At 51.7% G+C, this 22294-nt stretch overlaps 1 pseudogene; it reads left to right on the top strand.

Annotated features, from left to right (window-relative positions):
* LOC136993021 (olfactory receptor 14C36-like) overlaps window positions 1-19209 on the top strand; it is a 35022-nt pseudogene extending 15813 nt beyond the window's left edge.
* The last annotated feature ends 3085 nt before the right edge of the window (window positions 19210-22294 follow it).

Here is a 22294-nt window from a genome sequence, read left to right as displayed (position 1 = left end):
AGGGATGAGACAGTGGAGGGATGAGGTGCAGATGGGAGCCGTGACACTTCAGAAGCTCCCGACAGTCACGGAGGGGAATCACTGCTGCTAGCAGGATTGAGGGTTCCTCGAGGGCTACAGGCACCAGCACCACCTGCCAGGACTCCCAGACCCAGCACAGATGGTCGGTGCCCAGCACTGCAGCAAACAGTCCCCAATCCTGTGTCACTGCCCTCTCTCAGGAGCACTGCTGGGTGCTCACTCCCTGCCCAGGTGTGGAAAGGAGCTGCTGGAGGTCTTCTCTTCTCATGTCTGCTGCCCTTGGCCCTGCCCTGGCATCGGCCCACAGTTCCTGCCCTGGGTCATGTTATGTCTCCATATGTTCTCATCTGAGACCACGTAGGGACCTGAAGCACATAGCTCTGCTTGCAGCTGGCCACCACAGACAGCCTGCGTGGTCCCAGGAGATCCCAGCAAGGCTGTGCTTGGAGGTGAGGCTGTGATTGTCCTCAGTCAAAGACGGAGGGATGGTCTGGGTGGGGGCCAAGGGGAGGAAAGGACAAGAGACAACAAGGAGAAGATGCAGTAAGGGAAATTCCAAATGAGCTGAAGGAAAAATAAAGAAACATCCACGGTAGTTGAGCAGCACTGGGGCAGGGGAGAGGAAATCTTTAAAAACTCTCCTGCAGAAAGCACCTAGCAACCTGATCTAACTGTCAAGTTAGCCCAGCTCAGAGCAGATCATAGTCCTGGAGATCTCCGGTGGTCCCTCCCAACCCAAATTCTCTGGGAGGAAGGGGCTGGAAAGCAGAGTGAGGGGCAGGGGACACTGTTGTGGGGTTGAGGCCTTGCTGGCATTTGGACTGCCTGGTCAAGCCTGTCCTCAGAGTTACACAGTGAGTGAGTTCATCCTCAGAAGGAGTCTCTGCTCCATGGGCAACAGGAGTCAAACCAGTGCTGGGAGTCTACAGAGAAGTTCTCAGGAACACACCAGGCATTCAGGCCCTTCCACTGCTGAGGTGTCCCCAGACCGGTGCTTTGCATCCTGGGTCTGAAGGGCTGAGAAATTCTTTAGAGCCAGAGCAGATCGGAGTCCCATCTCCTGGGCATACGGGTTACAGGGCATCAGCAGGGCTGTACCGGCTGCAGGGTGCCCAGCAACATGGCAGGCATGCCTGGGGCTCTCGTGCCATTTTAGTGGTGGCCTTTGCACCAGCCTCTGTCTGTAGGGGACTCAGGAGCTTCTCCGTCTCCATGTTAGTGGCAAAGTTTATGTCCCAGTTTCTTCTCTCTGGAGAGCTGAGGATTTCATTCACGGAAGAAGGGGAAAAAACATTTTGTCCATGAGATCACCCTGTCAACCCTCTCCTGTCTTCTCCTTCTCTATCACCCCCAAAATCCTTTGACAGGAGTATTTTTTTGATTTCTGACCCTCTATCTGACCCTGCTTTGAGCAGCACGTTGCACTACAGGCCTCCTGTGGACCCTTCAGCCTGAATTATCCTGAACACCTATGATCTCAGGCCCCTTTTCAAGCACAGAGCAAATGTCTCTGGGACAGGAGTCCTTTGTGCTTTATGTGACCATCTAAAAGAAGGCAGGTGAACACCTCCTCCTCCCTGTTGATTGTAAGGGCAGCCTGGGAGGCACTGCCTCAGGCATAGCTACATTACAATGGAAATTCTTTGCATCCACCTTTAACCACCTGAAAGTCCATTGGCTGGGTCCCCTCAGTGGTGAGGGGAGAAGAGCAAGCTTTTCTGCAGTGTGATTTCTGTACCTCTGTAGTTTGTGCCTCTAAGCAGATGGTGCCATCCTCCCCTTGGTTTCTTGCCTGAAGCAATAACAAAATAAGATGGGGATGTGAATGTGGAGGTTGTCTGTCACTGCAGTGACTGTGAGATGGTGGAGAGGTAAGAGGAGTAAAAGAGTCACCACCCTGCACTGCAGCAGAGAGGATTTCATCTTGTTTGGGATGGAGTTAGGCAAGCCAAAGCACAGCTGGAGCTGGAGCTGGAGCTGGAACTAGAGCTTGGAAGGGATAGGGAGGGTAACCTGAAGGGCTTCTGTAAGGACGTTGGCAGCACAAGGCAGGCAGACAGGGAAAATGTGTTCTCCCTGCTCAGTGGGGCAGGGGACGTAGTGACAAAGAGAGGGGAAAGGCTGAGGAGCTCATTGCCCCTTTTACCTTGTCTTTTCCTGGTCTTGTCTACTGCCACGCCTCCCTGGCCCCCGAGCCCTTTGGCAGCATCCGTGTTAGCAAAGCCTCACCCATGGTAGAGGACGATGCAGCTGGGGAGGACTTTTGCCCAGTGGGCACACACAAGTCCATGTCAGCAGACGGGAAGCACCCCAGGGTGCAGGGAGAGGTGCCTGGAGTCACTGCAACGCTGCTCCCAATTGTCTATGAAATGTCAGGGTAATCAGGGAGGTTCCTGATGACTGGGAAAAGGCAGACATCTCAGTCGTTTTCCAGAAGGGCAAGAGGGAGGGTGTGGGGAATGACAGGCTGGTCCTCTTCATCTCAGTCCCTGGGAAGGTGATGGAGCAAATCCTCCTGGAAACCATCTCCAAGCATATGAAGGGGAAGGACTGGAAGACGCAGCATGCGTCGACCAAGGGGAAATGGAAAGCCTGCCTGACCAACCTGATTGCCTTCTACCATCAGATGAATGCATGCGTGCAAAAGGGGAAAGCAGGGGATTTTGTGAACCTTCAGTTTAGCAAGGCCTTTGGCACAGTCCCCCAGAGTCTCCTTATAGGGAAATTGTGGAGCTCTGCCCTGGATCAATGGACCATAAGGCAGGTGGAAGATTGGAGAGACCATCAGGCTGAAACACTGTGATCAGTGGTACAAGTTCCAAGTGGCAGGTGGTTACTACCGGCATCCCTCAGTGATCAACATGTGGGGCAGGACTGTTTAACACCTTTATGAATGGCCTGCACAGTGGATGGAGCGCACTCTCAGTGCCCTTGTGGACAATGCATAAGTGGGGGGAGCCCCTGGGCAACCTCATCTAGTTCCCTCTGCATTGACCAGGGCGGCTGGGACCAGGTGATGTCCAGAGGTCTTGTCCACGCTAAGTGCTGTGATTCAGTGAACCGTTCCCTGGAGGGCTCTGTAAGGAGAGAAGAGGCCAAGGAAGAAGAAAGGCCAGAGAGGCAGAAGAAGAGAGCTGAAACATGACAGTTTAAATAAAGCAGTTCCTCCGAACAAAGTTTCTCCATTCCGAGTGTTGGTAGCAAATGTATTTTGAGGAATAATGTGTGTAAATATATATATATATATATATATATATATATATATATATATATATATATTTGGCAATGGTAAAAACTGTGTGAAGTTTTGGAAATGAGGATTTCTTGCCAGTTGTTGCACTGAGTTATTTTTTGAGAAGGTCTCAACCTAGGACTAGGATCCACTTTTAGGGCTTGATTCATCTGACCACAGAGAGAGGCTATTGCTGCCAGAGATGCCCTGGTGTAGCTGTGTTGCCATGTGGTGCTGGAAATTTTGGAGGTGGCTCCTGCAGGACCTTAACTGGTCTTTAGGAAAGGTATCTCAAAACAAGTCAGTTGAGACAACTTAGTTCCCTCTTTGGACGAGAAAGGGAAGTGCAGAGACCTGGATTGGACAGAGACATCTGCACTGACGGGGTCTGGCCTGGGGTGAGATCAGCCTCCTCCTTGTTGTCAATGAGCTCCCTTCTTGCCCTGTTCTATGTGTCCTGCCTAGTTAAGAGATAGGAATCGGGGCTTCCAGAGTCAGACATTTCCACCTCTTGCACATAACCATCCTCTGATGCGACAGTCTGTAATGCTGGAATCAGTCTCCCTTCAGTGCTTAGAGAGGGCCCATTGGTGATTATTTTAGTCTACTTCAATGAACATGATGAAAGAGTGGAAATCTTCAGGAGTGGTATTAATCGCGGGAGAAGAAATATCGATGTGCCCTTGACCTTGTGTTTCCACTACTCTGTCTATTAGGCTGTGGATAAAATCTCAGTGATCTCTCACATATTTCCAAATGTCCTGATTAAATTGGTCATTTCTAAAGGCATCTTTGCATCAGACTCTCTGGGCATATGCACTTTCCATAGTTTTCCAGTTTTCCTTTTCCCATTGCTGTTTATCCATTCAGGTACCTCTCAACTCTCCAGTTGCTGCTCTGAGCTGCTGGGAGTCTGAAGCTTGCCTCGGCTTTCAGGAGCCTCCTTGTCTCTTTAGCCAGCTACTTTGTTGTGTTTCTTGTCTATCCTTTCCTATCTATCTGGAAAAAATTTCAAGGAAGGTTATGCCTTGTGGGCAGTAAACCTCACTGGAGGCAGCTTGGCCTTACCATACAGTTGAGGAGTGTCTTATTTCTTAATAAACTGTTCCAAATTTCATTTTGCTTTGTTTCCTATTAAGAAAAACCCTTCTGTGTCTGTCTGCTGCTAGTTCTCTAAGGAAGGCAGGTGGGAATTGGTGCACATGAGCTGTAACATTCACCTACAGATTTGAGAGGAATAAGGTTGGATTTTCACCAGAGTGATGTGAAGTCCCCAGTGGCTGATGAGGGAAATGGCAGCGCTGGGGAGCTGGCGAAGAAGGTTCTCCGTACATGTCTCCTATCAAAAATACTGCTTTGCCTACATGTCCAGACTTCATTAGGAGACACTGTGGGTCAGTATGAATTGGAGAATGTGGGTATGACTTATTCTGAGAACTGAAGAATCAAGAAAGCCTAAGAAGCAGACATCTTTCTTTTCGGGTGCTCATTGGAATCTGCCTAATTTCAATACGCTGCTGCAGACTTTCCAATTAACCACACAAGAATTGAAGAGCTGAAGAAAATTATGGAAAGAGGCATGGCTCCTTAGGGTTTTTTGTATTTTAATGACCCCTGGGTGTATTTGGTGCTGAGCCCATGAACCTCAGAGAGTGAGAGGAGGCTGAAGCAACTTCTCAAGAAGTTAAAGTCAGAAGCAAATCCCAAGTTTCTTGGAGTGTTAACAGGTCCCACTGAGGGCCATTACCAAGAACGTCTCCCCCGGGGCTGATTAGAGCTGAAAGTTGGAGGCCCTGATTGCAGGTAGGCAAAGGCAATGTGAGGGTGGCTGTGATGCCAAGTCAACCTTGATGTGTGTTATCAAGCAGAGCGACCAGGCCCTGACAGACAGCCCCTGGGTAGGGTGATGCTTTCCATCACACATTGCTCAGGGCTCTTCCTGGGGGCAGCGTGAGGGTGGGGGTGCACAACGCTAAGTGCAGGACCATGATAATGCACCTGCTGGGCTCCCAAGGGACAAGGAGGCAGCAAGGCCACAGTGCTTTAAGGAATGGCATCTTCTTGTGGGCCTTGGTGTCAGAGACACCAGCCATAGCCAAAAGGACAAACACCTAGCTGTGTTGGGAGCTTTCAGCCTTGGCAGTGCTCTGGGTCATCTCCATCACAGGCTGTCCTATGCTTTCCCACGCCTGTACCTCTTTCCCTGCAGACTGTACACACCCAAACTGCTTCCCCACCTTGCTCTCACTCTGGGATCTCCCCACCTCTCCTGATGTCTTCCTGTCCTCACTTGCTTTTCCTTGAAACACAAAGCCAGAGGCTGATCACAGGCTCCCTCTGGGTGACCTGCTGCACCTCAGCACTACCCTACAAGTGACAGTCTTTCTCCTTGAAGTCCAGTGTGAACCTCTCAAGATGCAGTTTGTGGCTCTTTCCCCTTCTCATGCTGTTTCCCACTGCCAAGAAAAGCTCCATCATCTCTGAAACCACCCTTCAGGCAGTCACAGGCTAATAGTCTACTGACCTTTGCCTCCTGGCTAAAGAAAACCAGCTCCCTCAACCTCTCCTCATGGACGGGATTATTCCCACCTAGGCACAGGACTTGACACTTCTCTTGTAAATCTTCATGAGGTATTTGTTGTCCAAATCACCAAAGTTTCTCAATTTCCTTCAGGACTGAAGCTCCTCTCTGTCAAAATAAAACAAAACAAAACAAAACAAAACAAACAAACCAGCGCCAATGAGCTAAGGGTGAGCAGGGGTGGGGTGAGCTGCGTGGGACAGGATCAGAATGGTAAAAGAGACAGACTTAGAAGGAGTGAAAGAAAAAAACAGGAAATTAAAAGTGAAGCCAAGGATTGGTCAGGGCTGTCTTGGGGATTCCTGCCAAGAAGCCCTGTATCTGAAGAATTCTGACTGGAGGAGGACAAGAAAGCTGGCCTGCTTCCACTGGCACAGGGCACCTGCGTGCTTTCCCTGACATCGACAAGATAAGATTGAGAATGGGAAGAATCATGGACACCTTCAGGGTGGAAGGGACCTCAGGGGGTCTCCAGTCCAAATTCATTGCTCCCAGCAGGGTCGGCTCTGGTGTCAGGACAGGTTGCTCTGGGCTTCATCCAGTCTGGTGTTGGCAGCATCCAAAGGAGGAGACTGCACAGCGCTGTCTGGGCAGCAAGTTCCAATGCTTCCTCACAGAACAAGTGCTCCAGCTCCCTGACTACTGTGAGGGCCCTCGGCCAGACTCGCTCCCACTTATCAACCTCTTCCTTGTTCTGGGAATCCAAACCTGGATGCAGGGTTCTAGATGTGCTCTAATGAATACTGACTAGAAGGCGATCACCATTTCCCTTGACCTCCTGGTTGTGCTTCTGCTCATACAGCCCATGATGCTTCTGGCCTTCTTTGCTGCCAGGGAATGCTAATGCCTCATGTTTTGCCTCCTGTCCCCCAGCACTCTCACGTCCTTTTCCACAGAGCTGTTCCCCAGGCACTCAGGCCCCAGCCTGTAACACTGTGGGGTGTTGGTTTATCGCAGGTGCAAGCCCTGGCATTTGTCCTTGTTGAATTCCATGAGGTTGCTGACAGCCCATTCCTCCTGCCTGTCTAGGTCCCTCTCAATGGCAGCCCTCTTCTACAGGCATGATGAGTGTTGCCTCTTCCATGTCACTGATACAGATGATAAAGAGGACAAGTTCCTGGAGAGACCCCATGGTGCTCCACTTCTCCCTGGCCTCCAGGAAGAGTACTACCCATTCACCACTGCCCTCTGAGCCTCTGGTCATCCAAGCAGCTTTTTACACATCCGGTTGTCTACTCTTTTAGACTGTAACGTTCTAACGTGCATGCAATATTGTTGGAGACAGTTTCAAACACCTTGCTAAAGTCTAATTAAAGGACATTTACTCTTCTGCATCCACAAAGAGAGGGTTTTTTTTAATCATAGTGGTCAATCAGGTTGCTTAGGCAGAATTTACTCTGGGTAAATCCATGCTAACTGTTCCCAGGCACCTTCTTCTCCTTCATGTGCCCAGAAATGTGATCTCAGAGGATTCATTCCATGACTCACTCCTCATCCAAGTGAGGCTGAACTGCCTGCAGCTCCCCAGGTTGCCCTTGTGGCCTTTTAGGAAGATGCATGTAACAATTGCCTTTCTGCAGTCATTGGGACTTCACCCCATCTCCACAACCTTTCCAAGATTATAGAGTGGCCTTTCAGGGACAGCAGTCAGCTCTCCCAGCATCCTTGGTTGCAGCCCATCCAACCTCATTGACTTGTATCGTCTGAGTTCTCACAAGTAATCCCTCGTGAACCTTGTCCACTGTTGGCTGCTTTTCTCCTCTGGAGTCCTGACTCAAGGCACAACAGCCCAGGAGACCTTCCTTGTGGAAATGAAGCTAACAAGGGGTTGAGTTGTATCTGCATCTGCTGCTACAAGATTCCCTGTCCCATTTAGCAGTGAGGCCACATTTTCCTTTCTATTCTTTGATTCTTACTTGAAGCAGTAGCAGCTCATCTTCATGCCCTTGACATCCCCTGCAAGCGTCAATCCTCGGGGTGCTTTTTCTTCCCTAACACCAAGCCTATGACCCTGGACACTATTTCTAAATGTCTCCTTTGCCTCTCCCTTTTTGCCCCTCTGTATGCTGCCCTATCACCCTGCAGCTAAGGTGCGAGGTCCCTCTTTAGCTAATTTGGTCCCCTGAGATATCTGCTAGTTTTATTGAGTATCTGGATGGACTATCCTTGTGCTTGGAAGGTGCTGTCCTTAAAGACCTGCTGGCTTTCCTGAGCTCCTGGGCCCTTCAGAGTTGTCTCCCGTGGGGTACCCCAGCAGTCCCTTGAACAGGTCAAAGTCTGCTCCTCTGAAGTCCAGGGTCTGTGTTCCGCTCCTGTCCTTCCCTACTCCCTTCAGGATCTGGGACTCCACTTTCTCATGGTCACTGTAGGCAAGGCTGACACTATCCTATCCCTGATCACTTCCTCTGTATTTGCAATTTCCAGATGCAGGAAAACATCAGCCTTATCTGCCTTGTGCATCTCCATCTGCTCATGCCTGTGCCCAAGGCTGCATTCACCCTATTCAAGGTGTGACCCTATTCAAAGTCACAGTGAGTCCTTTTTTGCTCTTGGGATGCACAAGGGCTCATGCTGAGAGCAATTGAAATGCCAAAGATTTCTACTCCATCCAAGAATGCTTCCACGATGAGAAGGAGGCATCGAAAATACAGATAGGGGTGTCTGTGTATGTGTGTGTGTGTGTGCATGTGTGTGTGTATCATCAGACTCCTCCACTGATCATTCTGCAGAGAAAAATGGGTTTCCAAATGTTGAACAGCCCTTCCACATACACGGTGGACATAATCTGCTGCAGCACGTGTGCATCAGAGCTAGTCACTTCCCATTCTCTCTGCAGTGCCTACAGGAAGGGTGCAGATGGTAAACTGGCATGACGGCAGGGTCTATCTCATTGGGACAGAGACATCTAGAAAGGGTCAGGTCACCCCCTGCCTTCACTTGACTGTTTCTCTGCCTTGCTGGAGTGGCAGCTGGTGTGACTGATTCAGATACAGACACCTCTGTTGAAGAGGCAAGGCTGGGGCAGATGAATCCTTCACAAGGGTCTTCTCCTTCAGACGTAGCCGTATTCAGCTCTCATCATGGTAAACAGAGAAACTTCCCACTGGTACCTGGGCCAAGTCCCCTGCTCCCACCTCCCAGCGCCCATCCCCAGGTATCCCACCACATAGCAGGGGCAGTTTGACACCTCCATTTACACCCCCCAGCAGAACAGGACTGACTCCTCTGGAGCCCATGGGCAGAGGCCCCTGCTCCGCATGGCACCCTCAGCCAGTGTAAAGAGAGCTGCAGAAAGGGAGCTGAGCAAAGGTAAAGGACAGAGGAAAGGTGGGGGTTTCTATGAGACACAGAGTGGGTTTGGCTCAGAGAAGCCTGCTCTAACGTGCCCCTGTCTTTTCCTCCTTGGACAGTCCACAAAGTCCTGAGGAAGCAAATGTCCAACAGCAGCTCCATCAACGAGTTCCTCCTCCTGGCATTTGCGGACACACGGGAGCTGCAGCTCTTGCACTTCTCGCTCTTCCTGGGCATCTACCTGGCTGCCCTCCTGGGCAACGGCCTCATCATCACAGCCGTAGCCTGCAACCACCGCCTGCACACCCCAATGTACTTTTTCCTCTTCAGCCTCTCCCTCCTTGACCTTGGCAACATCTCCGTCACTGTCCCCAAATCCATGGCCAATTCTCTGTGGGACACCAGGGCCATTTCCTATTTAGGATGTGCTGCCCAGGTCTTTTTCTCCTTTTTTTTATTTGCAGCAGAGTATTATCTCCTCACTGTCATGGCCTATGACCGCTATGTTGCCATCTGCAGACCCCTGCACTATGGGACCCTCATGGGCACCAGAGCTTGTGTCAAAATGGCAGCAGCTGCCTGGGGCACTAGTTTTCTCAATGCTCTCCTGCACACTGGAAACACACTTTCAATGTCACTCTGCCAAGGCAATGTTGTGGTCCAGTTCTTCTGTGAGATTCCCCCACTCCTCAAGCTCTCCTGCTCAGACTCCTACCTCAGGGACGTTGGGCTTATTGTGCTTACCGTCTGTCTATCTTTGGGGTGTTTCATTTTCATTGTGCTGTCCTAAGTGCAGATCTTCACTGCTGTGCTGAGGATCCCCTCTGAGCAGGGTCGTCACAAAGCCTTTTCCATGTGCCTCCCGCACCTGGCAGTGGTCTCCCTGTTTATCAGCACTATCATCTTTGCCTACCTGAAGCCCCCCTCCATCTCCTCCCCAGCTCTGGATCTGGTGCTGGCCATGCTGTATGCGTGGTGCCTCCAGCAGTGAATCCTCTCATCTACAGCATGAGGAACAAGGAACTCAAGGAGGCACTGAAGAAATTGGTTCAACTGCTACTACTTCAGCAGCAATAAGCTGCCCATGTCTCCTCACAAGTGATTTCCAAGCGATTTCAGGCAACGTTTGTGGTCCGGACATTCTATCTGGGATAAGCGTGTTTGTACACAAACGTCTGAATTCATCTCCAGAGGCACAACCCCCTTCTGTCTGACTCAGAGGCTTTGTGTAAATTTGCTGAACACTGTCAGAGCTGGCCTCCCTTGCAGCATCTCTGTAATAAAAGGAGATCTCCTCAGCACAGTGCCTGAAGTTTGGGCTCTTCTTCCCAAGCTGGAGCCAAGAATGTGCTCAGGGAATTGCACTCAAAAAGCCCCTTTTGCCATGCCTGGGTTTTCCATGGGCTAAGGGGGATGCGCTCATAGGGTGATGTGTTAGGGTGCCCAGTATGTGTCCAGTGCCCCTGGGGAGGGTGAGTGCTCAAGCGGTATCTCCTGGGGACTGTCTCACATATTAGAGGGCTGGTGACAGATTCCTATCCTGGAAGGGAGTATGGAGCCACCTGGAGAGCACAGGAGATCTCCAGGGTCAGCACGTGCCTGGGACAGGCAGTGAGTGGAGATTCCCAAAACCAAGTGGAGTCACCCAAAGGTAAAGGGCCAAATGAGGAATGCACCAAATCTCAGGAGAGGGAGTGGGCTGGGTCTAATGACACCTCTGAACACATCCTGAACAATGTGAAATGCCCTCTGATTGCTCCAAGCATCCTCCACAGGCACAGAGCCTGGGGAGGGGGGTGTCAGGTGCAGTGATGCTGGGCCAGCTGGGCCTGCCCAGACCAGCACAGCCAGGGTGGAGTCACCTCATGCCCCCACAGCACACTAACCCTGCAGAGCAGCACCGCCAGCCCAGATCCCTGTGGGGAGCACAGGGGAGGACTGCAGGAATGGCCAGGCAGGCCAGCACGGACACACTGACCTGGGGAAAGGCTCTCTGGGGAGCAGGGATGTCTCTGGAGAAGAGCAAAGGGGCAATTGATTGCTTCTGTGGGGGGGAATAAATGAAAACCTGTTTCTGAGTGTGTCAGCTTGGGGCAGGCTGCTCTGTCACTGGAGCTGCCTGAGGAGCCCCAGGGCCAGGAGTCTTGTGCTGTCCTGGGGAGAGGGGCTGCCCAGAGGGGCTGCAGGCAGCCAGAGTTAAGGATCTCCTGGTGATGAGAGCAGTGGAGACATGGAATGAGTGGCCTCCATTTCCTTGTGCCATTGCTAGCTCCCAGCCCTGGTGCTGATGGGGAGGCTGACACCCCTCTCTGCCCCCCCAGGACCTGCTGTGCCCTTCAGAGGGGCTGTGGAGTGAGTGCCCAGAGCTCTGCAGCCCCCTGTGGTGGGCACTGCTGCTGGTCACCCCCAGTGTGGGCTGCTCTGCTGGGTGGTCTGGGGAGAGGGCAGGGGAGGTGGGGAGAGCTGGGGAGGGTCTGGGCTGGGCTGGGAAGGGCCCAGGAGAGGAAAAATGCCAGCAGGCAGCTACTCTGTGTGAATGGCAGTGTGGGAGCACAGAGCTGTGTGCTTGCAGGGCAAATGCAGGTCTCCTGGGAAAGGCACCAGGACATGGCGGGTGCAGGAGAGAAGAGCCCAGGTTGTTCCCTGTGTTGCATGGACACACTGGGGAAGCTGCCCCAGGGCCATCGTCCCACACCAGCCCCTCACATCACCCCTTTCCATTGCTGGCTGCTCACCCCAGCTGTGGGGTTGTCCATGGCCACCTGTGTCCTCCTGCAGGTTTCTCTGTCCCGACGGAGGGGAAAAGGCCAGCCTTGCATGACCTCTCTTCTCCACCAGATCCTGGCAGAACCAGGAGCATGGCTGTTTGCTGACCCCCACGTGGGGCACAAGTCAGGCTGGACAGGGGCCCTCCAGGCTCCAGGGGAATTTTTAAGAGTCATTTAATAATCCACCAGCCCTTTCCATGTCCAAGGTCTCTGGCTGCACCTCCAGCTGAGTTCTGGCTTTCCTCACTCCATCCCTGCATGCACAATGTCTCCATGATCCCTCTGGGCAGCCAGTGCCCCTTCCACCCTCTGTGCACTTCCACCTCGGCACTCTGAGCACGGGCACTGCTGCCAGGGCAGAGGCGAAGGATCCCCCAGAGCCATTCCTCAGGGATCTTCCCAGGGAAACACTGTGCCCAGCTGCAGACTCAGCCCCAGCCCCAGCATGGCAGAGGAGAGCTGCCCTCTCCTGACCCCCCTGCATGTGCCAACCCCACCTCAGCCCAATCCTGAAAGGTTCCAGCACAGCCCTCGAGGGAGCTGGAGGTGCCTCTCCTAACCGTGCATCATAAAATCAGACCCAAGTGGCTGCCCTCACTTTTTCGTCCATCTAAGACTCTGCGTGCAGTGTTAGCTGAGTAGGGCTCCAAATGTGAAGCTCTCCTTACACCTTTACACTGGCTGTCAGGCAAGTGTTGCTGTGGATATATGGTCATCTTTTGCATCTAAAACCTTCTCTGGGTGCTGCTCAGGTCCCAGCATCCCTTTCTAAGGCTTTCCTGACTGTAATGCAGAGACCAGTTTGAGGTAGAGATGGGGAGTCAGGTCAGCAGGATGGGCACAGGGACGGGTCCAGACATGAGAGGTGCAGGCCAGGAACAGGCATGTCCACAGCATAACTCAGGCAAGGCTCCAGCCTGTGATTCTTCATTGAGGGTGCAGGAATGACTCTCCAGTGCCCCTTCCCTGGGCTTCCTGGGTCCCCATTGCCTCTCTGGGGATTGCAGAGCCCTCATTTCCCCATGCGTACCTGGATTTAGTGCTCTACCTTCTGGTCACTCCACCACCGTGGACTGTCCCTCACTTTGTGAGGCTCCACTCACTGCCCACACCAGGCACATGTTGTCCCTGGAGATCCCCTGAGCTCTCCTGGCAGCTCCAGATTCCCCTCCAGAAGGATGAGCATCTCTCATCTGCACCTGTGGGACCGCCTCGGGCAGAAAATTCAGAGACCATTCACCAGCTCCACTAGCACTGGTCACTGAGAGATGAACCCTGGATCCAGCCCTCAGTCCCTAACAGATCACATGGAGACTCTGAGCTTGTCCCCCACATCCCATGGAGTCCACAAGCAGAGCAGCAGGCTCTTTTGAGGTGCTCTTTCTTTGGGTGTATTTTTGACTCCACCTTCTGAAGAAAGGCCAGACTTCAGGCACATAGTGGAGGGGATCCCCTTTTACTATCACAATATTATTGTGCAGACCAGGTCTGCCCTAAATGCACCCAATGCCTGGTCCTTCCTGAGCTCACAGGAATGCACAGGGAAGCACAAACCTACCACCAGCATGTTACAAGAGCACTGAGACCATACACACACATCGGAGCAAGGCAGGACAGTGTGGAAATGAGGAGAAAAGCCCTGAAAAGAGAAAGTCCTGCTGCTGTTGCTGGACGTGTCTCCAAGAAAGCTGCAGGCCCCACACAAAGGCTGCAGCAAGGAAATGCCTGCTGTGGCAGTGGGGTAATGGTCCTGAGGAGCAGAGGGTCTGTCCCCACAGGCTTTGTCCAGCATCTCCTCCCATCCACTCCCACTTCGCTTTGGGTGTTGGAGCTCTGTAGAGGCAAGTGACCAGCCCATGGTGACAGCTGGCTGCCACCCTCACAGAAGAGGGGTGTGGGATCACACCCTGACTGTGGCCAGGGGAGCTGAGCTCTCCTAATGGACACGGGACCCATGGTCTCACCCTGCCTGTGCTCATCTGAGCCTGACTCTGTGCCCCTGAGCTCCCTTGGTGTCGAAAGAGACAGTGCCGAAAGAGACCCTGCAAAGGGAAACTCTGCATTGCACTCAGGACATCCGTGGGAGCTCAGACTAGTGGGGCTGTGAGGTTCCCCATCTCTGCTGATGAAAGGGGAAGCCTGGCTTCCTGCTTCAACATGGACTTTGGGTCAGATTAAAATGAGAGATTCCTGACGAGAGGTGACACGAATTGGATTTTTTTGTTGCTGTTGTTTGTTTTTTGACATGGATGCAAAAAAGAAAAGTAAGAAAGAAAGAAACGCACAACACGCAGCCTTGATTCCAGGCACCCTGAGGAATGGATGCACAATGGACAGTTATTGGTGCTGACATTGTACCCATTGGATCACTTTCCTCAGGGCATCTTTGAGCTCCTTGTTCCTCATGCTGTAGATGAGGGGGTTCACTGCTGGAGGCACCACTGAGTACAGAACAGCCAGCACCAGATCCAGAGCTGGGGAGGAGATGGAAGGGGGCTTCAGGTAGGCAAACAAGCCAGTACTGATAAACAGGGAGACCACGGCCAGGTGAGGGAGGCACAAGGAAAAGGCTTTGTGTCTTCCCTGCTCAGAGGGGATCCTCAGCACAGCAGTGAAGATCTGCACGTAGGACAGCACAATGAAAATGAAACACCCAAAGGCTAAACAAAGACTAACCACCAGAAGTCCAACTTCCCTGAGGTAGGAGTCCAAGCAGGAGAGCTTGAGGATCTGGGGAACTTCACAGAAGAACTGGTCCACTGTGTTGCCTTGGCAGAGTGGTATGGAAAATGTGTTAGCAGTGTGCAGCACAGCATAGAGAAAACCGCTGCCCCAGGCAGCTGCTGCCATTTTGACACAAGCTCCGGTGCCCATGAGGGTCCCGTAGTGCAGGGGTTTACAAATGGCAATGTAGCGGTCATAGGCCATGACTGTGAGAAGACAATACTCTGCTGAAAATAAGAAAAAGAAGAAAAAGACCTGGGCAGCACATCCTGAGTAGGAAATGGCCCTGGTATCCCTCAGAGAATTGGCCATGGATTTGGGGACAGTGGTGGAGATGGAGCCAAGGTCGAGGAAGGAGAGGTTGAGGAGGAAGAAGTACATGGGGGTGTGGAGGCGGTGGTCACAGGCTATGGCTGTGATGATGAGGCCGTTGCCCAGGAGGGCAGCCAGGTAGATGCCCAGGAAGAGCGAGAAGTGCAAGAGCTGCAGCTCCCTCGTGTCTGCAAATGCCAGGAGGACGAATTCATTCAGGGAGCTTCTGTTGGACATTTGCTCCTTTGTGACACAGGGTGACTGTCCAAGGAAGAAAAGACTTTGACAAGTTAGAACAGGCTTCTCTGAGCAAAGCTTTCTCATAACACCCTCCCCCCCCCCCACACACACACCAAGCACACACACATTACCTCTCCGCATCTCAGTAGCACCATCATTGATCTCTGTGGCTTGAGCTCTGATTTGTGCTGGCTGATTTTGCCATGCGGAGCAGGGGCCTCTGCCCATGGGCTCCAGAGGAGTCAGCCCTGACCTACAGCACTACGTAGATGGGAACGGGGGACTAAAATTTTAAATTACTGACAGTTCCAGTCAGATTTAACCCACTCATAGTGTTGAAGGGATTTTCAGGCGAGGAAACGACTCCTGCCCTGGACCCCCCAGCCTTGAGAGCAGAGGGCTGTGCTGGCTTGGAGAGGAGAGGAGGCCTTGGAGTTGATAGTTTCCTCTCACACTTTGAGCATGACTCTGCTGCCTGGAGCCGTCCCTGTGGGGAACTGTTTCTCCGTCCCCATGTCTCTCCCCTCTCAGTGCTCACACACCCCATCCCACCTGCTGTGAGCTCAGCTCTGCCCTGCAGAAACCTCCCAGGGGCAGGACGCTGCCCAGGGCACCTCCGTGTTTGGAGGTGCTATGGAGCAGGGGAGAGAAACCTTGCTGAGGCTGGAAAGGTGATGCTGGTTCTGTCCTTAGGCTGAGGGGTGCATGAAGGCATTTGCTGAGTCCCTCCCAGAGCTGCTCCTCTCTCAGTGTCACTGTCTCAGTCCCCTGTCTAAACCTGACAGATCCAATCCCATTTCGCCCTAGCCAGAGAGAATCAAAGTGAAAGCACAGACTCATGACAGCTCCTTCCCTTTCATGTATCTGCTGCCTTGACCTTCCTTTTGGAAAGTCTCCTCCAGAAATGTTCTGGGAGTGAGCTGGAGCTGTGGGCAGCCATGACCCATTCAGCACCCTCACAGCAGGAGAGAATGAACCTGCCCTGCCAGGGCGTCTCTCCTCCCACCCAGAGCTTCTCCCCACAGTGCTGCAGGGAACTCCCCAGGCAGGCTGAGTGCTGACCCTCGCAGGCGGCACAGTCACTGCCCCAGGCACACAGCACCCTGGAGCACAAGGACACTACTGTGAATTACAGCCCTGGACAGACCTGTGTGCACACACTGGCTGCACACCCCTGCAGCTGTCCCCAAGAAAAAGGAGCAGGATGCACTGTCCCTTTAATGATGTGGAGGCAAATCCCTGTTCTGAAGCGTCTCTGCCTCCTCTGCAAAAGAAAAACCAGGAGAGACATCCTTAAAAAACAGATATGGGATTTGATGGGATGGGTTGGGTTTAGAAGAGCCCTCCAGGAACCTCTATAGCATTGCTCCACAGCCAGAGACTTACCGTGTCAAGGGCTGTGAAGATTTCTCCCACAAGGAGCTCTCCTCTCTCCTCCCACTCCACACGGCCTTTCACTTGTCCCTGTCTTCTCTCATCTTCTGTCAGCAATTGCAGACAGAGCCTGGAGCCCTGTTGCTCTTTGCAGAGGAGCTGCTCCTGCACACAGCTGTCTTTGGGCAGTGCTGCCCGGTTGCCAGGAGCTCCCTCCATCCCAGGAGCCTGGCCCCACTCAGGTACAGAGGCCCAGCTGAGCTCATGAATTTCTCTGTCCCTTGTGCTCCCTTCTCCTGAGAAATGTTCACTGAGGTAAAACAAAATAATCACTGATGGTCCCTCTAGAAACAATGCAGAGAGACCAGTCACAGCATTGTTGCTTGTTTCATCAGAGGATGGTTATCTACAGGAGCTGGAAATGTCCCACTTTGGAAATCCATATTCCCATGTTTCAACTAGGCAGGACACCTAGAAGTGGTCAGGAAGGCAGTTCATTTTCCCATTCTTCAGGTCTTGATGCAGATGAGTCAATCTGGGCATCTCATGCCTGTTTAGAAACCCCTGGGATGCAATGGGATTCAGCTAACTCCCGTGAACTCCACAGACACACAGGAGGTGGGATTCCCCTTGCCAAAACTGAAGTGGGCACAACATAGATGTCTGCATGGGAGCTCCTTGCCTAAGCTCCGGTTATAATCGCTTTAGATGGAGGGTGGGAGTCAGTTGCTCACATGCAAACACCTGGTGACCTTGGAAGAGACAGAGGTGGTCCAAGGCATGTGCCAGTGTCTTCTTGCTCTGATGGAGCAACTGGGAAACCCACGTCCTTATGGAGCATCAGCTAGGGGCCAGGTGGAGAATTTCCCTTGGCCATCTGAAATGACCCTAGATGCCTTCTACAACTAGTGTTCCTCTCACTATGAAGCTGAGACATATGAAGATCCCAATGTTACAAACAGCTAATGTAATTCAGTGCAGACACGTGATTTAATGACATAGAAATAGGCCTGCAGGGCCATGTCAAGTGCCTGGGGTGTCCAGCAAAACCACATGTTTCTAGTAGTTCCAGCATGGGACCTCCAGGAAAGCCATGGGCTTTGGAGTAGCACTGGGCAAGTGCCCTAGGGCATCTTGGATTATCTACCTGTACCCAAACAACTGAATCCCACCACTGCCTTTAGGCAAAGTCCATCCCATCTACATCCAAGCATGCTGCACAAATGGGAGGCACATCACACCAAGGTCTCCACTCCAGCATCTGCACTCTCAGACCCTTCTTGCTCCCTGCCCTCTGAACCTCTTCTCAACCCTCCCCCTCCCCCTCCGCCCCCTAGATGATGTGAACAGGGACTGGGCTAATGATGTCCTCAGGGTGGCTGGATCACAGAACCAGGGACCTCTTCAGTGGCACCTTGTCCTGCCTGGAGATTGGTTCAAGCCTGTCACAGGCACCAAGGTGCTGCAGAGTCAGTTCAGGCAGGAAACCCCTCTCCTGCCACCCCTTTGTGGCCCAGCTCTGTTTCTCGCTGGCCTTGGACACTGCAGGCTTTGCTCTCTTAGTGGAAATCTCCTTTCACCATTACATTGCCACCTGCTGTCTAGGCCAGCATGTCACCACTTGCAATCAAAGCCTTTGTATTCCTGAGGTCCTTGCTAAAAGTTTTCCCTGTGACAAATCTTCATTCAGCACCACAGCTGAGGTGCTGAAGCCAAAATATATGCAAACATATGGAGCCTGTCCCGGGACTGCCCCATGGTTGCAATAACTGAGATGTGGTGGGATCAGTCGCATGATGGAGTCCTTCAATGGCAGGGTGCAAGTTCTTCAGGAGAGACAGCCAGGGAAGATGAGGAGGGGGATGTCCTATGTGTGAAGGGGTAACTTGGATGTATGGAGCTCTTCCATGGGATGGGCAAAGGGAGGCAACTCTGAAGGGCAGAGGAGCTCAGGAAAGCCAGCAGGTCATTAAGCACCCATCAAGCACAAGAATGCTCCTTATGAACAGTTTGTAGAATTAGCAGACACCTCTGGACCCCAGCTTGGCTAAACAGGGAGCTCCCACATGAGCTCCAGGGCAATAAGGCAGCATACAGAAAGGGGAGGAAGGCAGAGGCTGCAAAGGAGGAATTTAGAGATATTGTCCAGCAAAGTAGGGATGGTGTTAAGGAAGCCATAGGTCCCCTGGGACAGAGACACTTGCAGGGGATGTGAAGGACAGGAAGAAGAGCTGCTGCTGCTTCAGTAACAGTAGAAGAATAAAAAAGGAAATGTGGTGTCACTGCTGACTGGGGCAGGGATTCTAGCAAAAGTGAATGCAGATAAGTTTGGGGAAGTCAAGTCCTCCCTGGCTTCAGTCTTCACCAGCAAGCTCTCCTGAGCTGTTGTGCCTAGAGTCAGGACTGCTAAGGAGAAAACCAGCCTGCAGTGCCTAAGTCTCTGGAGCTCAACCCATACAAGTCTATGGGATTGGATGGCTGGCATCAGAGCTAGCTGCTGTGACAGCAGGGCTGCTTGCTGTCATCTTTGAAAGGTTGTGGAGATCAGCGGAGGTCCCAATGAGCAGCAGAAGGAATATGTTGTGTCCACCTTCAAAGATAGCCACATGGACAACCTGCGGAGCTGCAGGCTGTTCAGCCTCACGTTGGTGAGGAGTGTGTCATGAGCCAGTCCTCTCAGATCACAGTTCTGGGCACATCATGAAGGTGACTGGGAACAGTCAGCATGGATTTACCCAAAGTAAATTATTCCTGAACCATCTGATTTCCTTCTGTGATAAAAGATGAGTACTTGTGGAGGAGAGGAGAGTAGTGGATGTCCACTAGACATCCAGATGGGCAAAAAGTTGTTTGGATGATCAAGGTCAGAGGGTTTTCATGAATGGGTCATGCTTTACCAGGAAGCCAGGTAAAGGTGGGGTATGCAGGGGTATACTCCACATCCTGTCCTGTTTGAAAGGCTCATCAGCAGGGCAGGACAACCCATGCATCAGGACAGGCAGAGACTTGACCGGCAGAGGAGGGACCCCAAGGTGAAGGTCCTGGACATTACGGGGGATGCCATATGAGCGTGTGGTGCATGCTCACCACAAATGAGGCCAGCTGCATATAGGACTGCATTAGGAAGAGCCTGGCCACCCAGGCAAGGGCAGTTCTTAACTCCCTCCACTCAGCACTGGTGTGGTCATGTCTGGAACAATGTGTCCCAGTGTGGGGTACCCAGTGCTGGAGGAATGGGGAGCAACTGGAGAGGGTCCAGGGGAGGTCTGCCCAGATGGGGTTGGGGACCTGAAGCACATGGCCCATACAGAGAGGCTGAGGAACCTGGGCTTCTTTAGCCTGCTGAAGTGAAGGCTAAGGCCAATATGGTAGTCACCTCTGACTGCTTGAAGAGTGGTTTCAGAGATGAGGGAGCTTTTCTTGGCAGTGGGAAACAGCATGCAAAGGAGAAAGAGCCACAAACTGCATTTTGAAACATTCAGACTGAACTTCATGTTAAAAGGATGTCACTTGTAAGGTAGTGCTGTGGTGCAACTGGACACCCAGAGGGAGTCTGTGATCAGCCCCGGCTTTGTTTTTCAAGGAGTCACCAACAAGGACTGAGGGATTTCAGTAAAGGTGGGGAGATCCTGCAGTGAGAGCATGGTGGGGAAGGAGGTTGGGTGTGTACAGCCTGCAGTGATACAGGTGCAGGTTTGTGACAGCTAAGGACAGCCTGTGTGGAGACGACGGAGGGCACTGTCAAGGCTAAAAGCCTCCAAAAGAACTGAGGATTTTTTTTCCTTTTGCTATGGCTGGTGCGTCTGCCACCGGGGCCTGCAAGAAGATGATGCTTCCTTACACCACTGGGCCTTGTTGCCTCCTCACCCCCGGGGATCCCAGGAGGTGTTGTAATGTTGTCCTGCACTCGGCATTTTGCACCCTCACCTCACACTGGCCCCAGGAAGAGACCTGAGCAATGCGGGATGGAAAGCATCACCCTACCCAGGAGCTGGCTGTCAGGGCCTGGTCACTCTGCTTGATAACACACATCAAGGTTGACTTGGCATCACAGCCACCCTCACATCGCCTTTGCCTACCTGCAATCAGGGCTTCCAACTTTCTGCTCTAATCAGCCCCTGGGGAGCCTTTCTTGGTAATGGCCCTCAGTGGGACCCATTAACGCTCCAAGAAACTTGGGGATTTTCTTCTGACTTTCTTGAGAGGTTTGTTCAGTCTCAGCACCTGAGGTTCATGGGCTCAGCACCAAATATATTTGAGGGGTCATTAATATGCAAAAAACCCTAAGGAGCCAGGCCTCTTTCCATAATTTTCTTCAATTCTTGTGTGGCTAATTGGGAGGTTTCAGGAGTGTATTTAAAAGAGGAAGATTTCAATGAGCACAAAAAAGAAAAAAAAAAGGATTTCTGCTTTTGAAGTTTTCCTTAGTTTTCAGCTTTCAAATTAGGGTGATATCCACTTTCTCCAACTGATATGGATCCAGAGTGTCTCCTAATGATGTCGGAACATGTAGAAAAAGTAGCATCCTTGATGTCAGACATCCATGGAAAATATTCCTCCCACCTTCCCAGCCCTACCAGTTTTCTCATCAACCACTGGGGACTTCAGATCACTCTTGTGAAAATCAAACCTTTTGCCACTCAAGGCTGTAGCTGAATGGTACAGCTCGTGTGCACCAATTCCCACCTGCTTTCCTTAGAGAACTAGCTGCAAACAGGCGCAGAAGGGTTTGTCTTAATTGCAGACAAACAAAAATAATCTTGATCCAGTGTCATAAGAAAGAAAACACAATCCTCAGCTGTGCACATGCCCAGGGAGTCTGATGCAAAGATGACTTTAGAAATGATCAATTAAGCAGGATATATGGAAATATGTGAAAGGTTACTGAGATTAAACCCACAGCATAAGAGACAGAGCAGTGGTAATGCAAGTTAATGGGCAGATCGATATTTCTTCTCCCGAGACTAACACCCTTCCTGAAGATTTCCACTCTTTCATCATAGGAAAACATTGACATTAAAAATTAACCAACCTTTTGTGCTGATGAAAGTGTGCTCCTATTTTTGACATGTTGAAAACAGTTCTTCACCTTTCCAGGCAGAGCTCAGGTGTCCAACCACAAGCACCCAGGGGCACTTGGAGAGGCCCCGGTGTCTCTGAGGGACCTGCCTGGGCCTGGCAGCTCTCACAGGGGACCTGTGGGACACTGGAGCCCCTTGGAGCTGCAGAGGGAGGCTGGGCAGAGGGGACCAGGGCACCTGCAAAGGCACCAGCTGTCCATCACCCTGTGACTGCATCCCACCCCAGCTCTGAAAATCTCTTTCCTTTTTTTTAAAAAAAAGAAAAAACACAGCATTCCCCTGAAAGACCACTATATTAAGAAAAAATAAATAAATGACTCAAGAAAGATAATAGGAACACAAAAAAAATAAAAGCTGGAAAGGATAAAAAAAAATTCTTTGCTTTCAATCTATTTCTTAATTTCTTTCGTGTTTCATTTTTAATTCATTTTCTAAACATTTCTGTTATAATCAGCCTTACACCATTAAACAAAATATTTTTGTGTCTCACACAGAGCCCAGGGCTCAGAAAACCACACCCTGCCCACAGCTGTCCATGCCACTCTTCACTCTTTGCGCAGAGCACATCGCACTCTGCGGTGTCAGGCTCTCTCAACTGGTGAGGAAAGCAGGGTGACCAGCTTCAAGGAAATGCTCTGCTTCTGGATGGCCAAATTTACACAAATCTCAA

The sequence above is a fragment of the Apteryx mantelli genome, chromosome 11 (assembly GCF_036417845.1).
Source record: "Apteryx mantelli isolate bAptMan1 chromosome 11, bAptMan1.hap1, whole genome shotgun sequence".
NCBI classification, from domain to species: Eukaryota; Metazoa; Chordata; class Aves; order Apterygiformes; family Apterygidae; genus Apteryx; species Apteryx mantelli.
This window is presented reverse-complemented; position numbering and strand designations above follow the sequence as displayed.